Source organism: Microtus oregoni, unplaced genomic scaffold, assembly GCF_018167655.1.
Source record: "Microtus oregoni isolate MIOR12 unplaced genomic scaffold, Mior012 000025F_ref0000491, whole genome shotgun sequence".
Lineage (NCBI taxonomy): Eukaryota > Metazoa > Chordata > Mammalia > Rodentia > Cricetidae > Microtus > Microtus oregoni.
This window is the reverse complement of record NW_024543084.1, coordinates 27519170-27539350: the sequence shown is the minus strand read 5'-3', so window position 1 is coordinate 27539350 and position 20181 is coordinate 27519170. Positions and strand designations below refer to the sequence as shown.

At 41.2% G+C, this 20181-nt stretch overlaps 1 non-coding gene across 1 annotated transcript; it reads left to right on the top strand.

The window, feature by feature from the left end:
• The first annotated feature begins 18849 nt into the window (after window positions 1-18849).
• LOC121463191 lies at window positions 18850-18983 on the top strand. The gene has a single exon (XR_005976409.1). It is a non-coding gene; the product is annotated as a small nucleolar RNA SNORA70 (small nucleolar RNA).
• The last annotated feature ends 1198 nt before the right edge of the window (window positions 18984-20181 follow it).

The window sequence follows — 20181 nt, the reverse complement described above, 5'->3', positions numbered from 1 at the left end:
CATTTCATTAGATGCTGAAAAAGCATTTGACAAAATTCAACATCCATTTATGTTAAAAGTCTTGGAGAGATTAGGGATACAAGGGTCATACCTAAATATAATAAAAGCTATATACAACAAGCCGACAGCTAACATCAAATTAAACGGAGAGAAACTCAAAGCCATCCCGCTTAACTCAGGAACATGACAAGGCTGTCCACTCTCGTCATACCTCTTCAATATAGTGCTTGAAGTTCTATCAATAGCAATAAGACAACATAATGGGATCAAGGTGTAGCGGCGTAAACGAATGCAGACAGATTGTAAAAATATATATAGTTTTAATGTAGAAATAGACTTACAGAACCACCGTTCCCGCGGAGACCAGGAAAGCAGAAGAGAGAGCTCGGAGCATGTTCGCCAAATTTATAGGCAGACATTAGCCCGAGGCGAACACGCCCCCTAAGGGGCGGGACTTATCCCTACATCTCCCCTTTTTGTCTAAATAAGACAGAACTAAACCAAATACAACTACATACAATAACAACAAATAATAAATATAACAAACAATATTGAGAACAAAAGCTTTGCTAAACATTCTATCTCAAGGAGTCCAAATAATGTAAAGAGTAACTACAATTATATAATCTTCAACTCAGTCAAAGATCTGAGAAGGGAATAAACACTACTCAACAAACGAGATATATCCAAAATGTGCAACAATTGACAGAGACAACTGACTACCTGGGCAATCACCCAAAGTCTCGTTTGCAATGTTGAGTCAACCAATTTTGGCTACGGCCTAACATAACTGACATACCATGATTAAAGGCAAGGAACTTTTCAAAACTATCTTACCCTGTCTTGGCAGGATATGACAGTCCTGTTTTATCCATTGATGCATGCTCTGTTCTCTGTCAGTGGTTGAGGTATGGGCATTTCTTTGCCCAAAGGCCAGTTCTGCCAAATAGAAAGGCTCCAGGTGGAGTGTCTTTGGTGCTCAACATTCTCTCGGGAATAGAGCGGTGTTGCCAGGAGCAATTGTGTCTCACTATCACGAAACTCTGAGTTAGATTAAAGGCCATTTTCTACAGCTCTTTGAAGAGGTCGAAGATTATCTATCTATACTGAGTATAATCTCTATATATCTAAAGAACCTGATTAGTCTAATTATAAATGACAAACTTAGATGACTATTTATCTATATAATCCTCAATATCTATCTAACTTAAAGACTAAGACAATAAACAACTGTGTAACAAATGAGGATAATGACCTCCAAATATAAACACTGTACAAATATACATTGCAATATGGTAAATATATATCAATACACAAACATTATATAAGTATCTTAATCAGAGGTAGAAATGTACACTGCAATATGGTAAATATATACAATATATATATATCAATACAATATATGTCAATACATAAAAGTGTTTTAAACAGACATAGAAACATGCATGCATACAATAGTCAATATAATTTAACTTTGTTTCAATATACAACAATTGATACCGATATATTTGTCTAAAAGCAGTAACTCACAATTATAAATCTATTATCCCATCATTCCCTCCTTTTTTTTTTCAAAATGATCCCTGAGCTTATAAAATTCCTCCCCCAACCTCCCAACCCCTAAATGATGCCCGAAACCCAGGGGTAAACTTTACTGGGAGAGGGGACGTCATCCTCTAGAATTACTTCCAGCTGTCATGGGGGCGACGTTCTTTCTGGGGGATCCTGTGAAAGTAAAATGATGGTTAAATTTCAAGATCAATGTCTTTTAAAATTGCAAATAGTCTCTGAGTATTTTGTGGAGGTCTGGCCAGAATATTGTACAAGATGTGCACCATTTCAGCTAACCAAGTTGGGATCGTCTTGTGCAGCTGGTATCCAAAACAGGTCTTGTAGTAGTGCTATCAGTATCATGACGTCATATCAACCAGGTAGAGTTGTTGTGGGGCCCCATCTTCTTCCTGGAAACTTCAAATGTCACTTCAGGAAAAACTCATTGTTCATTATGAAAAACTTAAACATGAATAATATAGACATATGTAGATATATATATATATATATATATTCAATGAAAGGCATGATAGATATATTCAATGAAAAGTATGATGGATATGAAGAAAAGCAAAGATGTTTTCTAAACTCATATTTCTTTCTGTCCCATATCATGGCTCTTGACATGAGACAGAAACTCCAGAAACTCTGGGTTTTTCTCTTACTAACAGGCTTGGAATTGGAGAGGGACTGAGCCATAGTCCAACTTCAAAACCAGCTCTATATATTTATAAAGAAATGTTTAATAAGACATATAAATAAAAATTAATACTTACAAAATGTGTCCATCCATCAGTAATTAAATATTCAGGGTCCCTCAATTTCTTTGAAGATGAACATTTTCCTGTGGAGATAAGAAAAGAACCCTGCCTCCAACCTATCTGTATTTCTTACCATCAGTATGTTTGCCATCCTTATGAAAGAATTGTTATTTATCTTTTCCAAGTGGCTTCTCTTCTTCAAACCGAACCTTTATTAATTTTGATGGTATCCACAATTTTTCCTCACCTGTGGAGATAAGAGCAAAACCCCTTCCCCAATGTAGCACATATCCTGGCTTCCATCGTGAGGTCAGCACATCCTTGAAATAAACTGGTTGATTTAGTTCAGTAGACTTTTCCATTATCCAATGTCTTTCTGCAGCCGTTGTTCCCTTCTCATTCGCGTTGAGAAAATTCAAGGTTAACAAAGCATTATGTAGCCTATTTCTGGGAGTGTTTTCCACCCCTTTCTGTTTGTTCAACATATCTTTTATAGTTCGATTTGATCTTTCTATGACTGCTTGACCTGTAGGATTGTATGGTATACCTGTAACATGCTTGATATTGTAATAATCAAAAAACCGTTTCATTTTCCTAGAAACATAAGCAGGACCATTGTCTGTTTTTATTTGTGTAGGTATACCCATGATAGCCATGACTTCTAATAAATGAGTGATTACTGAATCAGCTTTTTCTGAACTTAAAGCAGTTGCCCACTGAAAGCCTGAATAAGTGTCAATGGTGTGATGAACATATTTTAATTTGCCAAATTCTGCAAAGTGGAACACATCCATCTGCCAGATTTCATTCCTTTGGGTGCCCTTTGGATTAGCCCCTGCAGGCAGTGGCGTTTGGTTATAGAAAGAGCAAGTAGGGCATTTCTTTACAATCTCCTTAGCTTGTTGCCATGTAATTGAAAACTCTTTCTTCAAACCTTTGCTATTAACATGATGTTTCTTATGAAATTCAGAGGCTTGTAGCACACTACCAATCAATAATTGATCAATTTCTGCATTACCTTGTGCTAGAGGACCTGGCAGACCCGTATGGGATCGGATGTGTGTTATGTACATAGGGCAAAGCCTGTTCCTGATCAAATCTTGAACTTGGAGGAACAATGAGGTTAGTTCAGTATCATCAGGTATAAATTCAGCAGTTTCAATATGTAAAATAACTCTTTCTGCGTATTGTGAATCTGTAACTATATTAATAGGTTCTTTAAAATCCCTTAGCACCATAAGAATGGCATATAATTCCACCTTCTGGACAGAATTATACGGACTTTGTTCCACCTTATCCAAGTCTTCTGATTTGTAACCTGCCTTCCCTGATTTATTGGCATCAGTATAGAATGTAAGGGCTCCATTTATTGGAGCATCACGGACGATTCGAGGAAGAATCCAAGAAGTTCTCTTTATGAAGTTAAGCCGCTTGCTTTTTGGATAGTTGTTATTAATGTCTCCCAAAAAATTAGCACAAGCTCTTTGCCATGGTTCATTATCTTCCCATAATTTCTTTAGTTCATCAGCAGTGAAAGGCACTATAATTTCTGCTGGGTCTATGCCTGCTAGTTGACAAAGTCTCAGCTTGCCTTTTATAATTAACTCAGAGACTTTTTCCACATAACTTTTCAGTTTCTTACTTGGTTTATGTGGTAAAAAGATCCATTCCAAAATAATATCATCTCTCTGCATTAAAATTCCTGTAGGAGAAATTTTTGATGGTAGTATGACGAGAATACAATCGAGCTCTGGATTCACCCTGTCCACATGTGCCTGTTGTAATTTCTCCTCAATCATTGTCAGTTCCTTTTCTGCTTCAGCTGTTAATTCTCTGGGACTGTTTAAATCTTTATCACCATCCAAGGTTTTGTTCAAATGAATTATTAGATCAGGTGTTATTCCAATAGCTGGTCGTAGACTGGAAATGTCTCCTAACAGTCTTTGAAAGTCATTAAGAGTCTGTAGGCGATCTCTCCTAATTTGTGCTTTTGTGTCTTAATTTTTTGCAAACCTATTTTATAACCTAAATAATTAACAGAATCTCCCTTCTGAATCTTTTCAGGAGTGATTTGCAATCCCCATTTAGGTAAAAGTATCTTTATTTTTTCAAACAGTCTGCTCAAGGTATCCATGTTTGAATCGGATAACAAGATGTCATCCATGTAATGGTATACTATAGATTTGGGAAATTTCTTGCGTATTATTTGCAATGGTTGGTTCACAAAATATTGGCACAGGGAGTGGCTATTTAACATACCCTGGGGGAGAACGGTCCAGTGGTACCTCCTCGAAGGTTGAGAATTGTTATAAGTAGGCACTGTGAAGGCAAATTTTTCTCTATCTTCTTTTTGCAAAGGTATAGTGAAAAAACAATCCTTTAAATCAATAACTATGAGAGGCCATCCTTTTGGTAATAAAGAGGGCAAAGGAATTCCAGATTGCAGAGGGCCCATAGGTTGAATAACCTTGTTGATGGCCCTGAGATCTGTCACCATTCTCCATTTACCTGATTTTTTCTTAACCACAAATACAGGAGAATTCCAAGGGCTGGTAGATTCTTCTATATGTCCAGCATCTAATTGTTCTTGTACCAGCTGTTCTAAAGCCTGTAACTTTTCCTCAGCTAAAGGCCATTGCTTTGTCCATATTGGTTTCTCAGTCAACCATTTTAGAGGCAAGGCTGTTGTTATCTCTGAAGGGACATCAATTGCTTGTTCTTGTACAGCCCGAATGGCCGGTTTTCTCCGTTTGTAATATCTTTTAATATTATTCTCAGAAATATAGGCTATAGAAGTAGCAGGAATGTTAATTTCGGTATTCCATTGTTGTAATAGGTCACGACCCCATAAATTCATTGCGACATTGGCTACATATGGCTTTAATTTTCCTATTTGTCCCTCTGGCCCTATACATTCTACCCATCTCGTGCTCTGCCTTACTTGAGATAGGGTTCCAATTCCCAGGAGCTGAACATTTACATTCTGAAGAGGCCAATACGGATGCCAAGATTCTGGGGTAATGATACTTACATCAGCACCTGTGTCCAGCAGGCCAGTAATAAAAATGCCATTTACACACACTCTCAGTTTAGGTCTTTGATCATTTATAGAAGTTTGCCAAAACACACGTAACTTATCTTTCTGATCATTATTGCTTGTAACAGTAGGCATGGGGCTTCCTAATTGTCCTGATGAGGCATGTTCTCTGCAGAAACTGGATATGACTGAACCATGTTTGCCATGGGGGCCTGTGAGGCCCCCCCTCTCACGTTTCCCGACTGTATCAGGTTGCCTTTTCTATCTCTTGTAGACCTGCATTCATTTGTCCTGTGTCTGCCTTTTCCACATCTTCTACATAAACCTGAAGGCTGAGTCCTCCTATTTCTGTTATTTCTAGAAGATGCATTATTATTATTATTATTTCTGAAAATCCGTTGTCTACAATTCCTTTTCATATGACCCATTTTGCCACAATTAAAACATTTGGTATTCTGGTGTCTCCTTTTACCATTGGAAATTGCTTCTTCTACCCATGCTTCAGTGCCATAATCAAATGTATCAACATTGAGTGTATGCAAGACCCATTCTTCCAAAGGCGCTGATCTGAGCTTTAAAGGCCCCAAAATCCTTTTGCATTCCACATTTGCATTTTCATAAGCCAAAGACTCAATCATTATATGTCTTGCTTCTGGGTCAGATATCCCTATTTGTACAGCCTTAGTTAATCTTTGTAAAAAGTCACTAAAGGGTTCTCTCTGACCCTGTTTAACTCTGACAAATGATTCCATTCTCTGTCCTGGGTCTTGTACCCTGTCCCAAGCCCTTAAGGCTGCTGTAGTACACATGGAGAGTGTGTTTTCATCCAAATTAGCTTGTTCCTGAGGGTCGGAAAAGAGCCCTTCACCTAGAATTTGATCTAGGGAAATGTCAATTCCCTTCGCTTTTTCCTGCTGTTCTAAGAGTCTAGCCTCTTGCCTGAATAAGCATTGCCATTTCAATTGCGGTCCACTCTCAAGTACTGCAGAGCTCAGCTGGAGCCAGTCCGAGGGGGTTGCTCTGCTTGTCGTGGCCCAAGATCTTAGCATCTCTTTAACAAAAGAGGCTTGCATCCCAAAAGTCATGACAGCCTGTTTAATTTCCTTGAGGTCATTCATACGGACAGGCTCCCATGTATCCTCCTTGATGACCCTAGGGTTTTTGGAACCAATCACCTTCTCTGTTGTTATTACTGGAAAGGCAGGTAGAGCTGTAGGTAGAGCTTTGTGGAAATTGTGCCAGAGAGACTTACCCACAGATGTAGTTAAAATTTGCCTTTCTACCCTTTGCTCTTCTTCATCAGAATTTAGAAATTCCTCAATTTTTTCAATTCTGTTCACCATTGCCTTCTGCAATGTCTGAATCTCCTGTCCAGAATTATGTTCCAAAGCCTTCATTGAGGATTCTAAAGTATGAAGTTTGTCCGTTAGAGATAACATCTCATCTTTGGACATATTTTTTATGGCATAAACCGTGCCTTCTTGTATTGACAATCTTTCCGTCAATCTGTCATAAGCTTTAGACAAAATCCGATTGTCACATTCAGCAGTTTTGATTCTCTCAGTTAATGTTTCATTTCCTACGGAAAGGGACTGAATCTTATGGTCCAGATCAGCTGTTCCCTCTTCCATAGTAATGAATTTCTCCTTAACATCAGCCTGGAGAACTTCAAACTGATTCTTGAGAAGATTGTTATCAGTCTGGAGAACTTCAAACTGATTCTTGAGAAGATTGTTATCAGCCTGGAGAACTTCAAACTGATTCTTGAGAAGATTGTTGTCATTCTCAATTGTTTTTAAGCGTTCAATCTCTACCTTAAGAATCCTGGATTCGTCTCGTAAAGACTTTATCATATTTCTATTATCAAACCATTTGGTGCCAATGAAAACTACGAATCCCAGAAGGATCCATAGATTTGGGGTGATAGACACCTCTTGTAAAATCTCCCACATGGTACAATTAAAAAAACTGTTAAATTCTTGAACAGTAATGTGTTCAGACATTTTATTTATAAAAGAAAAATTTTTTACCTGCAATGATCGGTTCCTGCCAGTGGTGGTTTCTGTGTTTTTGGAGCCTGTCCTAGAACTAGCTCTTGTAGACCAGGCTGGCCTTGAACTCACAGAGATCCGCCTGTCTCTGCCTCCCAAGTGCTGGAATTAAAGGCGTGCTCTACCACTGCCTGGCCGGCCTCAAACTTGTGATCCTCCTGCCTCCTCCTGCCTCCTCCTCTACCTCCTTCAGCAAATCCTACCGGCATGCGCCACCACAACCGGCCAAGTCACTTTGTAACAGACCAAATCTGACGTTGTGGCAGCTTTTGTTGCAAAACCGCAGGTACTTGAGCTTCTGCTAATTCAGGCAGTGGGGTTCTGCTGCAAAACTTAGCCAAGGCAGGCAGAATGGGCTTGTGGGGCCGGAGTCATCAACTGAAAAACAGCACCCGGGAGGGTGCTGTGTTAACTAGCGGGCTACCTGCTTGAGTTGGGGGCAAAATAGCCCGACGTTGGACACCAAAATGTAGCGGCGTAAAGGAATGCAGACAGATTGTAAAAATATATATAGTTTTAATGTAGAAATAGACTTACAGAACCACCGTTCCCGCGGAGACCAGGAAAGCAGAAGAGAGAGCTCAGAGCATGCTCGCCAAATTTATAGGCAGACATTAGCCCGAGGCGAACACACCCCCTAAGGGGCGGGACTTATCCCTACATCAAGGGGATTCGAATTGGAAAGGAAGAAGTTAAACTTTCGTTATTTGCAGATGATATGATAGTGTACACAAGCGACCTCCAAAACTCCACCAAAGAACTTTTATAGCTGATAAACAGCTTTAGTAATGTGGCAGGATACAAGATCAACTCCAAAAAATCAGTCGCCCTCTTATACACAAAGGATATGGAAGCAGAGAGTGAAATCAGAGAAGCTTCACCATTCACGATAGCCACAAATAGCATAAAATATCTTGGGGTAACTCTAACCAAGGAAGTGCAAGATCTATTTGACAAGAACTTTAAGGCATTGAAGAAAGAAATTGAAGAAGATACCAAAAAATGGATGGACCTCCCTTGCTCTTGGATTGGGAGGATCAACATAGTAAAAATGGCAATTCTACCAAAGTCAATTTATAGATTCAGTGCAATCCCCATCAAGATCCCATCAAAATTCTTCACAGATCTGGAGAGGACAATAATCAACTTTATATGGAAAAACAAAAAACCCAGGATATCCAAAACAATCCTATACAATAAAGGATCTTCTGGGGGCATTACCATCCCTGACTTCAAACTCTATCACAGAGCTACAGTAATGAAAACAGTGTGGTACTGGCATAAAAACAGAGAAGTCGACCAATGGAATCATATAGAACCCAGATTTTAACCCACAAAACTATGAACACCTGATTTTTGATAAAGGAGCTAAAAGTATACAATGGAAGAAAGAAAGCATCTTCAACAAATGGTGCTGACACAACTGGATGTCAACCTGTAGAAGAATGAAAATAGACCCATATCTATCACCGTGCACAAAACTCAAGTCCAAATGGATTAAAGACCTCAATATCAGTCCGAACACACTGAACCTGATAGAAGAGAAAGTGGGAAATACCCTACAACAGATGGGCACAGGAGATCGCTTCCTATGCATAACCACAGAAGCACAGACATTAAGGGCAACGTTGAATAAATGGGACCTACTAAAACTGAGAAGCTTCTATAAAGCAAAGGACACTATCACTAAGACACAAAGGCAACCTACTGACTGGGAGAAGATCTTCACCAACCCCGCAACAGACAAAGGTCTGATCTCCAAAATATATAGAGAACTCAAGAAATTTGACTTTAAAATGCTAATTAACCCAATTAAAAATGGGGCACCCATCTGAACAGAGAATTCTCAACAGAAGAAGTTCAAATGGCCAAAAGACACTTAAGATCATGCTCAACTTCCTTAGCAATCAGGGAAATGCAAATCAAAACAACTTTGAGATATCATCTTACACCTGTCAGAATGGCTAAAGTCAAAAACACCAAGGATAGCCTTTGCTGGAGAGGCTGTGGAGGAACGGGCACCCTCATCCATCGCTGGTGGGAATGCAATCTTGTGCAACCACTGTGGAAGTCAGTGTTTCGGTTTCTCAGGAAATTCGTGATCAACCTACCCCTGGACCCAGCAATACCACTCTTGGGAATATACCCAAGAGATGCCCTATCATATGACAAAAGCATTTGTTCAACTATGTTCATAGCAGTATTATTTGTAATAGCCAGAACCTGAAAACAACCTAGATGCCCTTCAATGGAAGAATGGATGAAGAAAGTATGGAATATATACACGCTAGAGTACTACGCTGCGGTAAAAAACAATGACTTCTCGAATTTTGCATGCGAATGGATGGAAATAGAAAACACTATCCTGAGTGAGGTATCCCAGACCCCAAAAGATGAACATGGGATGTACTCACTCATAATTGGTTTCTAGCCATAAATAAAGGTCACGGAGTCTACAATATGTGAACCTAAAGAAGCTAAGTAAGAAGGTGAACCCAAGGAAAAACATATAGATATCCTCTTGGCTAAGGGAAGTAGACAAAATTGCCGGGGAGAAAATTGGGATCTTGGGGGTGGGGTGGGATGGGGGTAAGGGGAAATGGGGAGAGAAAAGTTAGAAGGGAAGGAGGGGGGGACTTGGGGAAACAGGAGGATTGGGATAAAGGAAGGTTGGACAGGGGAGCATGGAACCACAATTCTTAGTTAAGGGAGCCACTTTAGGGTGAGCAAGAGACTTGACCCTAGAAGGGCTCCCAGGTGCCCAAGCTGAGGTCCCCAGTTAGTTCCTTGGGCAGCTGAGGATAGGGAACCTGAAATGACCCTATCCTAGAACAATACTGACAAATATCTTGCATATCATCATAGAACCTTTATCTGGTGATGGATGGAGATAGAGACAGAGACCCACTGGACTGAGCTCCCAAGGTCCCAATGAGGAGCAAAAGGAGGGAGAACATAAGCAAAGAAGTCGGGACCACGAGGGGTGCACCCACCTACTGAGACAGTGGAGCTGATCTATTGGGAGCTCACCAAGGCCAGCTGGACTGTGACTGAAAAAGCATGGGATAAAACTGGACTCTCTGAACATGGCGAACAATGAGGGCTGATGAGACGCCAAGGACAATGGCACGGGGTTTTGATCCTACTTAATGTGCTGGCGTTGCCGGAGCCTAGCCAGTTTGGATGTTCACCTTCCTAGATATGGATGGAGGTGGGAGGTCCTAGGTCTTACCACAGGCAGGGAACCCTGACTGCTCTTTGGACTGGAGAGGGAGGGGGAAAGGAGTGGGGGGAGGGGGAGAATGGTGGGAGGAGGGGGAGGGAAATGGGAGGCTGGGAGGAGGTGGAAACTTGTTTGTTTTTTTTCTCCTTTTCTCAATAGAAAAAAAAAAGAAAGGAAAAGCACTCCCAAGGATGGGAATAAAGCACTAGATTATTGAGCGAGGAACAAGCCCAAAAGCTCTGACCCACATGGCACCTGTCCCTTTATGGGGCACGTACACAGCATGAAAGCCCTCTCTTAGGTTTATATAGTGGGTCTTTTCTAGGGTGTGCCTGGTTCATTAGCAGAAGCTCAGTCTGATGACACAGACACATGGGCACAGCCATGTTGCTGTCTGGGGTTGTAGATCCCATAGCACAAACCTGCCTTTGTTCTGTCTTTTGTATAAACCTTACCCTGCCTACTACAACTGCCTGCCTACAACTGGATAGTGACTCACGTTTATAGTAAAATAAATGTGGAAATAAAATTGGGTATATAAAAAAAGAAGTAGCAGCTCAGGTAAGGATGGGCTGGCCATTTTCCTCTGCAAACTGGCTTTTTTTTAAATGTGTGAATCTTTATCTTTCTCTGGATCCTTCTCTCCTGCCATACTAAGATCTTCCTATATCACAAACTCCCTGGAGTTAGAGAGGAACTTGGGTCTCTCCCCAGGGGATTGCTTTCAGAGAAAGTCCCAGGCACAGACTCCCACATCAAGGCCAGCAGGACTTTTCAGTGTCTGTCAAAGAGGTTGACGCTGCGCAGGATCTGGAATTGATACGAATGATATGTTGAAGGATTAAGATATTCAGTACAATAACAAAAATTGTTCTCTGTTTTGGTCAGCGTGTGTGTTGTCCATCTTGATAACAGAAAGCAGCAGCTGGCCTGATTGTTTTTTACACAAGAGAAACTTGTAGTCCCTGGGAACCTTAAGACCATGAAATCTGATTAACATCCCACATCCTGCTTCTGGTTCTCCAGATTTCCTAGATAGACACTGGCCAGGCACCCCTTCCTCCCTTTCATCTTTCTTACAAAGGATGAGACTGCCCCAAAGCACTTACATTCCTAGAGCATTGCTAGAACCACCACATTTCAGTGTTTTGAGGAAAAATACAAGTTATCGGGTTCCAAAGAGGCAGTGATGCTTTGCCCTAAATACTAGATTTAAATCAAAAAGGCTATCTTAATCTCCTGTAATGACTTGGGGGAAAATAGTGTCATGAGGCCTAACTCTTGCTTTGAAAGTCTTTCTAGAAAATTCCGATCATGTCCCTTACTGTAGACTGGTCATAAAGAATAGCATTTAAAAATTCCAGTGGCCAGAAGGTTACTCTGGGCCAAATTCCTTTCCCTAACTCTTGTGATGTGCACATGACTTCAGCCGTCCCTAAAGCAGCTGTGCGGTTGCTGTTGAGAAATTCTCTGTAGAATTATCCAGCTTACTGGTAATTGTCGCTTGTTTGTCGTCCCCCCCACCCCCACGCAGAAAGTCTAAAGAGACAAACAAAAGGCCCCACCAAAGATAATAATTGTTACCATCTGGAATCTTATATGATCCAGTAAGACAATATTCTCAATTTTTCTCATATTAGGATTAACAGGGGAGGTTTGACAAATGTCACGTCTGGACACAACCCATGTGAGCTAAATCATCATCCACAGGTGGGATCCAACTAGCAGAATCTGTATGTTTCAGATTCCCCTAGGACCTGGGGCCTATGTGATTCCCGTGTGTAGCTATGTTGTAGTACTAAAGGGAGCAGCAGAAATGATGATACAAAACTTTATAATGCAGGTTTCTAACAGAACAGTCTAGGGTTCTCTAGGGGAACATCAATAGAAGGAGTATGTATTAGAAGAAGACCTATTACATTGGTATACACCATACACTAGATAGTCCAGCATGCCTCTTTACACACTGCAGAGTCCGACAACTTGGCAGCTGCTCCGTCCATGAGACTAGCTTCCTCAACAGTGCCCATCTGGTGCTGAAGGCCTGGAGGATTCTGGAGAGCTGCTGGGCTCCAGGCCCCAGACCAAAGAAGCTGAGTCCCCACAATCGCAGCTGCAGCAACAAGGTAAGGGCAAAGGCAGGCAGAAAAATGACAGTTTCTCCCTTGGACCTCCTTACATCTGTGCCACCACCAAAAGGTGCTGAACACTTCCCCTCCACCAAAGTTAACCCTCCCAAGATACATCTTTACAGATCTGTCTGGAAGTGTGTCTAAGTTATGCCAAATTCAAACGGGTTGACAATCAAGATTTCCCATCATGCTTAGAGCTTCCTGTCGAGTCTCTGCTAAAAGTTCCGTGTTGTTGTGTGTTATTTTGTTGTTGTTTTGTTTTTTTCTTTTGATGCCTGCTCTGAATGTGAAGCGATGTCGCATGTGGAGCTGTGGATGGAGAGAGTCGTATGGATATAGTTGAGATGATCCACCAGATATCTATAAAATTGTTTTTTTTGCATAGAGCTCATCTTTCTTAATAGAATGTAATCCCCCTCTGAGAAGGCGGATTCTGTATTTCACTGCATGCCCAAGGCCAGTCTCTGAAATGTTTTTCCTAGATATTGTGATAAAATAACCAGCAAAAGCAAGCTAAAGAAGGAAGGGTTGTTTGTTTGTTTATGTTTGTTTGTTTGTTTGTGTTGTAGTTGGAGGTTATAGTTCATTGGGGCAGGGATTGAGGCCTCTGTTCGTGTGGTATCCGTGGTGTCCATAGGTACGGTGCAGACAATAAGGAAGGCTTCCGGTCAGATCACTAGACCTAGTTCAGGGTCCCAGCCCAAGGAATGGTCCTGCTTTCAGTGGGCAGGTCTCTCCGACTCTGTTATCTTATTCAAGTTAATCCTCCAGAGGCTGGTCAGAGGCTAGTCTCCCCAGGACTACAGGTTTCAAGGTGACTGTTGAAATTAACTAGCCAGCTCTTTACCTTGAGGACCTTCTTTAGCTCCTCCTCTTCCCAAGTGTCCTAAAGGTAAGAAGAGTGTTCCAGCTGCCTGCCTCTGCTTTTCTCCCTAAGCCAGCATGATACTTTGTTGGTAGCCAATACTCCTGACCTACTCATAATGTTCCGTGGTTTTGTAAAACAATTGTATTTTTTCTCATCTAGCCTTTTAAAAGGGGATCTTGCACTTTTGCGAGTACATCTGGGGAAGAAAGCAATCCTATAAAAAGGTTGAAATCCAAATTACACTTTCAGTGACAAATGTTCCTTCTCCGTGACATTTATTAAATGTCAGCCGCACATCGAGCGCTTGGTAGATTACATTTGCTTCTTTTAAAAATGCTCAAAGATGCAGACAAACCTACTGTTCTGCTCCTTCCAGCAGGGAGAGGGGTGACTGTGACCACCAAGTGGTCTATCTTACCTAAACACGTCGTCAAAATGTTGTTAGTGTTTTGAGTCTCAGGGAAGTTTTTCAAAACATTAAGTTAATTTCAATAAAGGGAACTGTTTCTTAGCTGTCACACCCATTACTTCTTTAAATCATTTACTTAAAAGTAAACAGACTGAGTAAAGACATCCTGGCTCACTCAGTGGTGTAAGTTCCCAAATGTTCTAAGTAGGAATCTCCCCTATTGACAGCAGTGCTGACAGGAACACAGAGACACAGGAAGGGTGGTGGCTCTCTGAGCTTCTCATTCTGTGACACAGTCTGTGAGGAAAGAGAGGTTCACTGTTTATGAGCCTGTAAATCAGCTCTTACCACACATCAGCTTCATCGACCTGACTGTGAGCATTCCAGACTATGGGCTATGAGGAGTACATTTCTGCTGCTGATACGTTGCATAGTATTTTGTAGTAAAATCCAAATGAGTGCTAGAACATGAATATGCGAATTTTGATTGCAGTCTATGGCTACCCTCCAGGGACCTTTCCTGCACTGAAGATGAGCCTGTCAGTGCCAACACACAAGTAGGGATGGTGGAGTGTACATGAGCATTCTCCCTGGCATGACAGGCTCCCTGACAATTGTGATGTTCCTCTTACATTTTCACTTCAGTGCATATTATCAAAGACTAAGCTATTTGATTTTCCCCTTACTCTACTTCTATTAAGTTTAATTAATATGATCTCCAGCAAAACATTCTTATTTTTCGGTTAATTTCAGTTCAGGTAATCATTATCTTCTATTTGGTATGTAATTATCGTGTTATGACTGGTTCCTTGGGCTTGAATGTCTAGATTCTGTACCTTAGCCAGAGTGGAATATCTAACTCATAATTATGACTTCACTATCCTGATTGCAACTATGCTTAACTGCTTTCTCTTGTCAAATGTCTAACTCTTCATCTCTCACATTTTAGGTAACAGTATTAAGAAGTAGGGCAGGTGATTAGATCCATTCCTGGGGAGTAATAGGGCTGCTAATCTCATAAAAGGGCTAGAGGGAGCCTTTTTGCCGCTCTTGCCCACCTTCCATATGAGAGCCCCATAACCACACACTATCTGTGGACAATGAACATTCCAGTCTTCAGAAGCAAGAGCAAGTGGAAGCCGATTCCACTATTGATAAATCACCTAATCTAAGATGCCTGCTGTAGCAGTGAGCAAGGACTAAGATAAGCCCTTATCCTATCACCTTCAGCATAAAGCCAGAATGTAAGAGTTCAAGAGAAAAGTACAACTCCCCTGGTAGACTGACTCCTCGGAAATAACAATAAGGTAAACATCACAAGTTAGTACTTGAGGGATTCAATGAAAACTCCACCTAGAAAAAATGACATAGCCCCAAAGACTCATCTCAATAAACAAGAAGTGAATAGAGCCTCTTCAAGAAATCAGATGAAATAAATCTAAACCACACAGAAAGACAGAAGCACAAAGATAAATATAAAAATATAAACCACACAGAAAGACAGAAGCACAAAGATAAATATAAAAATGTACCAAGAGGGCCGGGCGGTGGTGGCGCATGCCTTTAATCCAGCACTTGGGAGGCAGAGGCAGGCAGATCTCTGGGAGTTCGAGGCCAGCCTGGTCTACAAGAGCTAGTTCCAGGACAGGAACCAAAAAGCTACAGAGAAACCCTGTCTCGAAAAAACCAAAAAAAAAAAAAAAAAAAGTACCAAGAAGCAGAAAAACACAACTAATAAATAAATATAAAAGGTAAGCCTTTAAAAATATTGGATTGTTGTCTTAATTAGTTTTTTATTGCTTTGATAAGATACCACGCCCAAGATAAATTGCAGAATCATGTATCTGAGGATGCATCCAGGATTGCATGACGGCGAGCATGGCAGCAAGCAGGCACCGGAGCAGCACCTAGAAGCTCACATCCTGATCCACAAGCAGGAGACAAAAAGAGAGACGCTGGGAGCAGCAAAATCTTTTGAACTCCTCTCAGCCAGTCCCCAGTGCCATGCCTCTCCTAACAAGGCCACGCCTCCTAAGAACTGCCTCCCACTGGAGAGGAGTACTGAGACTCCAGTCTGTGGAGGCCCAGTCTGATTCAAGTCACCACAACTGCTGCATAAGCATATGAAAAGTAAAACATACAAACTCACAAAAATAAAAAAGGGCTGTAGGAAAAGAGGCACAGATACAGAGAATTGAAAATTATCACAAACAATCACAAAAAATATTGTGCTGAACTCTATATAAATAAACTTGAGAACTTCAAAAATGAATAAATTAAAAAAAAACATACCCCAAGAAACAAAGCCTAAACATAATAAATTACCATGACAGAAATGATTCTCAGAGGGACTCCTTCCAGTTGCTTCCACAGAATTGTCAGAACCCCCTGCCCTCCCAGTGCTGTGGATTAAATCTAGGGTTGCAGCCATACAAAGTAAGTGTTCTACCACTGAATGATATCCTCAGCCCTCATTTTATGGTTTTAATTTTGGGATGAGTTCTCACTAAGTTGCCCCGTTTGGCCTCAAATCCATTCAATAGCCCAGGCAGGACTAGGTAGACTTGGAACTTAGAATCCTTCTGGTTCAGACTCCTGAGTGGTGGCTACAAGTATAGATGCAGCCACCGGATTCAGGAATTTGTCAGGAAACCCTAGCAAAACTCAGAATAATGAATGGAAAGCAAAACACCATAAATATAATTAAGTCCATAGATACAAAAGCCTATGTATATATGAAAATCCATTATCCAATCCGAAGAAACAGCTCAGTGTGGACAGTCTTTGGTTCAATTACCAGCAATGCAGAATAAATAAATATTAAATCTGGTATTTAGCTCCCTTTAGATCAGGCACACTGTCTCAGTGGGTGGACCAGCCCCTCGCGGTCCTGACTTTCTTGCTCATCTTCTCCCTCCTTCTGTTCTTCAACTGGACCTTGGGAGCTCAGTCCAGTGCTCCAAAGGGCACAGCCATTAAGGCAAAGAGGTAACCTACCGAATGGGAGAAGATCTTCACCAACCCCACATCAGACGAAGGTCTGATCTCCAAAATATATAAAGAACTCAAGAAACTAGACATTAATTTTTTTGTTTTGTTTTGTTTTGTTTTCTGAGACAGGGTTTCTCTATGAAACAGCCCTGACTGTCCTGGAACTTGGTTTGTAGATAAGGGTGGCCTCAAACTCACGGAGGTGCACCTGAAGGATTGTGTTTTGATGTTTGGTGCCCAGCTGGTGGCACTGTTTGAGGAGGATTGAGGAACTCTGGAAGTTGGTACCTAGCTGGCAGAAAGAGGTCCTTAGAGGAGGCTACACCTGACCACTGGTTCCCACAGCAATCTGGACTGTCTCCACTCCCCCAGCTGTAAACTATTCTGCTCTGCCATTCCCTTCCTTCCTATGATGAACTGAAACTTCTAGAAACTATGAGCCAAAATAAATCAATCCTCTCTCTCTCCTTCCCTCCCTCCCTCTCTCTCTCCTTCCCTCCCTCCCTCCGCCCCTCCCTCCCTCTCTCCCTCCATCTCTCTCTCCCTCTCTCCGTCCCTTCCTCCCTCCCTCCCTTTCTTCCTCCCTCTCTCCTTCCCTACCTGCATAAACAGAGGATATGAGGGACAGTAGAGCTGGAGGCGGTCGGAAGAGTTCCCAGCAGAGAAATGAAGTAGTTAACAGAAGACTGTAGCATGGGCCTGGTCGTGACAGAAAAGAGAGAAGACAGTGTGGACGAAGTAGAGTAAGAGAGAAGGCAAGGAGAAAGGGGACTAACCAAGTGTGAACTGAAATAAGAGGGTTACAAGGGAATGAGGAGCTGGGGGAGGGACGCACTGGGCTGGAGAAGTTTAGGGTGGGGGCAGGGTGAGAAGAGCCACAGGTGCTTGGCTGAGAAAGCCTGGTAGCGGGCAAACACTTTGATATGCTAAAGACCACACCACAGATAACCAACAGTTCATCCTCAATTTCTTTCAGCCTGATCCTTCCTTCCTCCTCTCCCTTCCTTCCTACCCTTCCTACCCTTCCTCCCTCCTTCCCTTCATTCCCCTTCCCTCCTTCCTTTCTTACTTCCATTGTCTATTTCAGGCAGTTTGATAACAGAGCTCCAGACATAATTATTACACCCATATCCATTTCTATGTGGTGGACAGAGTGAATTAATATAAAAGGCGATAACTCTATAGATACAAACAACAGGTTGGGATGTTGAAAGGTGAGAACTCTCATGGATCTTCTGTTGCCATGAGGCCTGGTGCTCTCTTTGCATGAATTAAACCCATTTTCCTTAAAACAACAGCAACAAAAAGCTATTAACGATATAACAAAAACACCAAAATACCCAGAAACTGGTTAAACAAGAAAAGGAAACATTAAAATTGCTATCTAGAACATAAAAGATGAAAAAATGGACTATTAATCCATAATCTGATTATGATGCAAATTTTTAAAAAGAAAGATATGAGCATGCTTCTATAATCTCTTGGAAATTAAATATGAGTAAGAAAGGAGGTTCTGAGAAGGAATAAGAATGGAGTACAAGGACGAGCTGGACCAGGTAATTAAGACAAAGCATCAAGACATATAATAAAAACAGTGTTATCTTATGGGTGAAAAGACAGTAATAGTGCAAAAAGAGAGAGTGTATGTCTAACTAATGCATATGCTTACCTGGTTAATAGGCATATATAATAGGACAGCATTTCAAATCATTGGAAGATATTTAAAATTATATTAACTAGTAAGTGTTGTTTGAACAATTGTTAACTACACAGAAGAGGAAAGTTATCATGATTTCATACATTTTTAAAAAAGATTTTATTTGTATCTCCCACCAAGTATATCAACTTGTTCCTTTCCTCATGGGGGCCTTGTGTGCAATGGCTGCGAGCCACGGGCTTCTGGGAAGTGCATTCAACCTGTTGCCTACAGGAGTTTCCCTAAGGGACCTTGGGGACAGTTTTCTGGTGGATATTCATAGCTCTGATCTCAATGCTGTCCCCAGGACTCACACTGGCCAGGTCACCCTGTCCATCTGTACCAAGCTGCAGAATAAGGCCTGAGGAACTGAGCCGCTATTCACATTCCCTGGCTACCTCAAAAAATTGTGACTTCATCAAGTCTAATGGAGATGAATTTGAAGACATGGTAGCTGAGAAGCAGCTCATTGTTGATGGCTGTTTGGTCAAATATATCCCCGGTGTGGTCCCCTGGACAGGTAGCAGGAGTTCTTGGAGTTGATAAGGCATTCCTGGGTATAAGATGACCAGAAGCCATAACAAAGATCAAAGCCTGAAGATATATTAGCTTGAAGCATCCCTGCATCTCCACATAAGGAATGGAGACAAAAATTAAAGGGGTAGGGCTGGAGAGATGGCTCAGAGGTTGAGAGCATTGACTGCTCCTCCAGAGATCCTGAGTTCAATTTTCAGCAACCACATGGTGGCTCACAACCATCTATAATGAGGCTTTATGCCCTCTTCTGATATGCAGGCAAACATACAGGTAGAACACTGTATAAATAATAAATAAATCTTTAAAAAAATTAAAAGGGTAATTTCTTATGAAAAGAAGCACCTATAAACCAACAAATTAACTTCTGTCAAATTATTTAAAAATGTAAAAATGCAACCATTAATTCACAGACAAAGAAATATAGTTTTAAGATTTGTGAAATTTTATTCTATTTCAGACTTAAACATAATAACACAAATGGAAAGCAAACTAAAAAGAAAGGTGATATCTTTCAAAAAGGGAAAATTTAATTAAAAACTGTATTGTTAAAAATGTGGGAAACCCAGCTTCTTAAGCTGCAGATAGCAAGCTGTGTGGGAACAAGTTGTCTGGAGAGAAATTCATCACTACAGTGTCTTGCAGAACTAAAATCTGATGCACACCTTATCCACTGCTCCATTGCTCTAAAGAGACACCATGACCAAGGCAACTCTTCTCAAAGAACTCATTGAACTAGGAGCTCGCTTATAGTTTCAGAGACTTGGTCTGCCATCTGAATCATGGTGGGGAACTCGGTGGCAGGCACAGCACTGGGGAAGTAGTTGAGAGCTGCACCCTGATCGGAAGGCAGAGAGAGGCAGCCTGAGACTGGCAATGGACTTCCGAAACCCCAAAGCCCGGTGAAACACTTCCTCCAACAAGGTCA